This window comes from Alligator sinensis, unplaced genomic scaffold (assembly GCF_000455745.1).
Source record: "Alligator sinensis unplaced genomic scaffold, ASM45574v1 scaffold394_1, whole genome shotgun sequence".
NCBI lineage: Eukaryota > Metazoa > Chordata > Crocodylia > Alligatoridae > Alligator > Alligator sinensis.
The window spans coordinates 701,744-708,024 of NW_005842273.1; the positions used below are offsets into that span (position 1 = coordinate 701,744).

At 46.2% G+C, this 6,281-nt stretch overlaps 1 pseudogene; it reads left to right on the forward strand.

Annotated features, from left to right (window-relative positions):
* The first annotated feature begins 501 nt into the window (after positions 1-501).
* On the forward strand, positions 502-2,880 carry LOC112550981 (annotated as a pseudogene).
* Positions 2,881-6,281: the final 3,401 nt, after the last annotated feature.

A 6,281-nucleotide genomic window follows, 5' to 3' on the forward strand; every position in this document is an offset into this window, starting at 1 on the left:
CAGTAGAAACACTCCCTCTGACTTTTGCAGTCTTTGCATCAGACACCAAAATAGTGAAAAGCAGGCCCCAGGGTGACTGACACCAGGGGTTAGAAGAAGGGGCGGGGGATGAGAGCAAAGTTGGGAGCTGAAGAGACCAGTAAGGAGACATGGTTGGATTAATGGAAGCTCTTATGATTGATTGAGGGGAAGGGGTGGGGGTAAATTTCATGTTGTCCCATATGGTCACCCTAGTGATCCTGGATCTTCTTTCTACATTCCCTGCATGCTCTACAGAAGTGACTTCAGTAACCCCTAGAGGTGCCTTAGCTAGCTTTAAACTAGGTACAGATAGCAGCATAAGAACAGCAGTGCAGAGCTCAGTTGGGGGCTGCAGATTGAGAAACAGGATCCACATTCAGGCATGATTGCAGCATATCCTAACATACCTCCCAAATCTGAGCAGAGATCCCCAGTTGTTCCCAACCGTGTCCTTTCCTTGTTTTGGAGCAGAAGCAGTACATGGGCAAGAGGAAGTGGGAAGATGTGGAGATCAACACCACGGCATTCAGTGGCAATTACTGCCTGAGCGCTCAGACCTCCTTCAAAGTCACTGACCTGAAACACAGTGAGTTCTCCAGGCCGGTGTGTGTGCTGTTGAAAGCCAAAGGTATGGCTTGGGACCAAGACTTTCAGAAGCACAGTTGTCCACTGGGTGGGATTATGGCTGGTTGAAAATTTTCCATCTAAACTGGTTTTCACCAGAACATTGAGTTTCCCACCTCCCCACCTCCAAAAAAGTATCTACTTTCCTTGAAACATTTGAAAATTTCCTGTAAAGAAGGATCCAACTTTTTGACCATTGCTGGGTAGCATATTGATTTAGGAGTAAGGACACCTTGGCTCTGCCACTGGCCTACTGGGTAATTTTGAATGAGTCCTTTCACTTCCCTTTGCTTTGCCAAATGAAGGAAGTGATACTGCTATTGCCTGGGATCTCTGGAGGAAAAGTCCATGTAAGAGCTGAGGATTATCATTTATAACATCTGTCTACAGTGACCAAACTGTTCCGTGGCATTCTCTCTTGCAGGATTGAACTGGAAACTTCTGCTTGCCATTGTTGTCCCCTTGTTCTTCCTCCTTCTTCTCCTTCCTGCCAGTGCTTTCTCCATCAACTGTTTGTGCAAAGAAGTTTCTAAAAGCATGAAGAGACCTCAAGCTTTGGTATGAAAAGTTTGTGGATGATGGGGGTCCAATCCTGCTGCTAAACCCCTGCAAGTCTTCCTAATAACAAGGGGGAGTGGGGAGGTGAAGATGCTTGGCACTTAGAATGTGTGACCCAGTCAGATAGGATGCTCCAGCGTACTCCTTGCCATTTGCATTGCTGGAACAGTGGGCAGCTTTGCTCAGAAAGGAGCCTCCTTGCACTGGGCACTCTGCATATATGTAAATTAGCATAATCCCACTGTAACTTGCTGGGGCTCCGTTACCTATAGGTCTATGATCAGAGTCATTCTCCAAGGATGTGATGCTGGCATGTTGCACACTCTTTGCCTTGGCTTTAAAAAACATCAATCAAAGAAAAAAGCATCCCTCTAACCTGCAAATCTCACTCCCCACTAGGTTTTTTTCCTATCTAATGCCTCTGCCATTGGTTTTTGAGAAGAAGCCGAATGAGGAAGAATTCTTCATGGAGGAACTCATTATACCCACGCTAAAGCTGGAAATGCAGAAGAGAAGGAACAATCCCTCAGCAAAAAACAATGCATCACCAGCAGCTTCTCTCCTTTCCTTGGTGGAGGAGAAGCATGACAGCAGTTTCACACCCTACATTGAAATGCCTCGGTTCCCAAAGGGAGACCCAAACTGCCATGTCTGGTGGGAGTCAGAAAGGGTTGGAGTCCAGCTCTGAATCAGGAGTCTCCCAGATGAATGGAGGGTCTGTGCCCACCCTTACAGGGTGTGGTTTCTCTTATTTTGCCTGAAGGGAGACTGAGGAGGATCCTCGGGGTTCCAAGACAGTGAGAAAACCTCTCTATTGGACAGCTCCTCCTTGGGAGACTCCAGATATCCAACAGAAGGATACGAGCAGTGTAATGTGGATGTGGACAGGTGCCAACAAGAGGCCTTCCTTCAGGTGACTGTGCTGATTGAGGGTCTTCATTTTAACCCTTCCTCTGAGGACCCACATCTCCCTGCAAGGGGCCTCCTTTACCTGACCTGAAGAGGCTTCCCTTCCCTGAGCACACAGCTTGCTTGAAAGTATGAGTCTCTGAGGACTCCAGTGAGCATCCTCCCCAGGACCTTGGCCTTCAGACTTCACAGTTCACAGAGGATGAAGACATTTTAAGTGACTGTGACAGTGAGACAGACTTTCTGGCCACACACTCAGCAGGAGGAACACAGCCTCCAGCCACCATGCTAAGGGAGACTTTTGAAGCTGGGACATGGGGAAAGCCTGGGACCATGGAGGAAAACAGCTACCAAAAGCTTAAATTCCAGGGCTATCACAGGTGTATTATATGTCAAGAAACTGATGGCATCATGAGGAGGAATGAAACGACAAGCATTTATCAGCCTGTGCCTGTTTGTGCATCACTATCCAGAAAGGGTAGCTTCTATTTATGTCTGCCCTACCAGGTGCTACAGCTCCAATTGCAAAAAAGTGTGTGTTTTCAGTTCAGGTAGCTAACACCCATTCACCATCCTGCTATAGAAACCTTGCGGCCATAAGGCACTGTGATTTTACTGCAGGGCAAATAGGGCAAATGCAAACATGGGCAGGGTGCATGGTAATGATCTCACAGGTCTCCCTTGCAGCAAACACTGCAGATGCCTTGCCATCCCATAGGAATTTATGGTGAGATATGGATTGTGTGCTGATTATCTATCTGTAAAAACACTGGTGTATCAGAAAAAGTAAAGTCTGAAACAACCAGCCCATGCTGACATGGCAGGTTTCAGTCACATGTGGTTTGGGACCCAAGCTGATCCAGCACCAGTTGCTCACTTGGGGTTGTGAACTTACTCCCCCCCCTTGGTGGCAAAAGTAAGGGTTGAAATGTTCTTCTTTTACAGACATTTTGCCACCTTTGCTTTTGTGGGATCGGGAGAAACTCATGGTCACCCTGTGTCAGAACAGAGATGAAAAATAAAGGCCAAAAATATAGGTTTTGTTTCTTTTGTTATTTTTTGTCATAGATTCATAGATATTAGGAGCTGGAAGGGACCTTACAAGATCATCAGGTCCCACCCCTCTGCACTTGGTCAGAAAAGAGTGCTTTATTTTGGTTTGTATAAAAATACAGGTGTTGGAGGTGAAATTTGTCTTGCTCAGCAGAGTAATCTGGTGCTGCTATGGATTGACTGACAACTGCATGTTTGTATTTGCCCAGCCAGCCCAACTGAGGGCACCTCTACACACCCGGAAAACCGGAGGCCTTGGTTCGAGTGATATTCTAAGTGCTCCATCTCTTGTCTTTCCTTCCCAGACACTATTTTCTGTCAGTGGCTACAGTTCCCATGCTGGGTGGGTCTGGAGCCTGCCTATCCCTCAGAGCAAAGTCAAAGCTTCACTGAATTACATAAGGTTGCAGGGCAGGCAATAGGCCAAGTGGATGATGGTGAGACCTTGCACTTTTACTTATATTTCCAGGCCAAAGGAACTTGTTGCCATTCTTTTCCAATAAAGGAGATAAGGAAATAAGAAAGAAATGCCAGTAGCACATGTGTAGGATGCATTGCCTTTGTTGGGAGCTCATGAGCTGCCTTTGACCCCCCGTTTCCAAGGAGGGAAGGACAGCATGGTACTAATGGAGGCCTTTAATGATCACCTCCTGAGGAATGGGAAATCCAAAGGGCAGATCAGATAATGTGGGAGCTGGTTAACTGCATGCCTTTCATGATCCCATATCATCGTACCTCATGCCTTTTATAATGAGAGACAGCAACCACAAGGCTCTGAATGAGATTGGCACTCCAAAGTATTGTTTCACACCAGTCCCAAGGCAGAACTGACACACGTCCCCAGAGGTCTGTGTGAAGTAAACCGAGAATCTTACTCCAGTTTTTCTAGAGGGGAATCATCACCCCAGACACCAAAGCAGACTTCCTTCCTTCTTTAAATCTGAGGAGAGAGTATGTGCTAAAAGGAAATTGTACATGGAAGAGATCCTATTTCTTTATAGAGGGAGTTAAGATTATGGCCGAGTTTTTAGAGGGACTGAGAACCTGCAGCAGAAGTGAAAGGGTGATGTCCGTTTCTGAAGTTCAAGCCAGAAGTATGCAATTATTGAGGGAAACTGCACATACTGTATGCCTGACCTGCCAGTATCAGGCACTATTTTAGAAGACTGATGTTTGTGCTTGGCACCCTGCAAGATGCTGCACAGCCATCTGTAATAGCATGGCAAACTTTGGCACAACTTCCCTGATATGGAATTGAGACATAGCACACCTAAGATCATAGACCTTGCTGTTGCTGAGTTCAGAGAAAAGTGCACATGCAGGTAGCCCTGTGCAGAGGGGGTGTCAGCCTCCCACTGTTTTGAAGGAAGCAAAGAGCCTGATTAAGCCAGATGCTGTATTCACATAAAAAATATAACAGTTCCACCATCTTATACAATTCCTCCAATGACTTATTTATTTTACTTGATCCTGCATGTCCTCCAGTGTACGCAGGCACATGCTGCACTTAATCACACCTATTCATTTAGCAAGTACATGCAAGCATTCTTGTATCATCAGGAAAAGCTCCCTCCCCCTCCATGGATTACAGGCATCGGAGGAAAAGCAAGAGCAAACCATCTGCAGTGAGAGTTTGACACGAGAGGTCTCTAAAATGGGACTCAGGAGGTCTCAGTTCAGTTCCCTGCACCAGCACATATCTTCTAGATCTGCTACTTTCTCTCTGCCTCATTATCCTCATCTGTTAATTGAGAATAGTGGTCATAGTCAGTCTTACAGGGGTTGTGTATGACTTAAATAACTAATGTTTAGGGGATACGGCAGCGACATGGGAGGGAAACAAGAGCACCTTTATAGACAGATTGTTTACCTCATGAGACATTTGTGTGAGATTCCCACTGGGTCAAGTTTTAAAGTCCTGAATCATCGACTTCTTGAATAGATTTTATGGCAGCCGTCCACCCTGCACCCACCATTGGGGGCACTGGATGGAGGGGCGGGTGGCGCCTCCATGTAAACAGGCCCGGGACCCAGGTGGGCAGGGTGCATTTGGTGAGTTGGATGGACAACCATTCTTGGATGGACAAGATGGCTGCAACACAGTCCTGTAACATCTGAGGGCTTCAGCGAGCCCTTTTGGATGACAAGATGAAAAAACAAAGGGGGCCAAGCAACTAGGAAGTGAGAGGAAGCTTCTCCTGGTTCCTACCTGTTTTTATTTCTTACAAATTCAACCATGGGCAGATTTAAATACTTAATCAGTGTTGGAAGGTACCGTGCACCTGGAGATGATAGGAAACTCCCAGGTGATCTGAGGGACTAAAACATTCTACATCAAAACAAATTTAGCCTCCTCTAGGGATACTTGTATCTGGAGCCTTATGCAACCCTGTGAAAGCTTACATGATACACAGCCCTTCATTGGTCAGCAGCTACCTATGAGGTAGGACATGGTCAAATAGTTGTCATAGTGGTGATTACATCACAAAGGCTGTTGGCTCACCTCTTTCCTGGGTTCTGGACCTGGCAGCTTGAGTGGCTCCGGGCACCTTTATGATAAGAGCTGCTCAGCGCATGAAGGAAGGAAAGTGTGTTTAAGCCAACTTTGAACAATGAAAGAGATCAACCTGAAACTACCCAGCAGAGGTAAGATCCCCATGATGTTCTCGATGCCTAATCTATAGTCCCACACCCATTCTTGGAAGTACAAGTAATAGGTGGATTAGCTAAAATAAGTGTTTTCTAGAGCCAGATTTTCAGTTGGGGAAACCAGTGTTACTTGGTCGCTTGGACTGTAGCTTGGGTGATTGATACCAAGTCAGAATCAAGCCACAGTCTCTGAACACTTACATGCCTCTGATCATTGGAGACTGTGTTAGATGTTCTGGGAAAGGCCTCCTTCCATCCCCGAGGTATTTCTGACCTTGTCCTTCTTGCAGCCAGGTGGGTGGTGTGAGGTGTCTCTGTATATATTACCTAAGCCTAAGCACTAGGACAGCCTATAGACATGCTGGTTTGTGTTCTAATTAGAACACATTGGAGCAGGCTCAAGGAATTGAGTCTGCTCCACATTCTAATTAAAAAGCTCCAGCATTACACTGTCACGTGTAAGGACC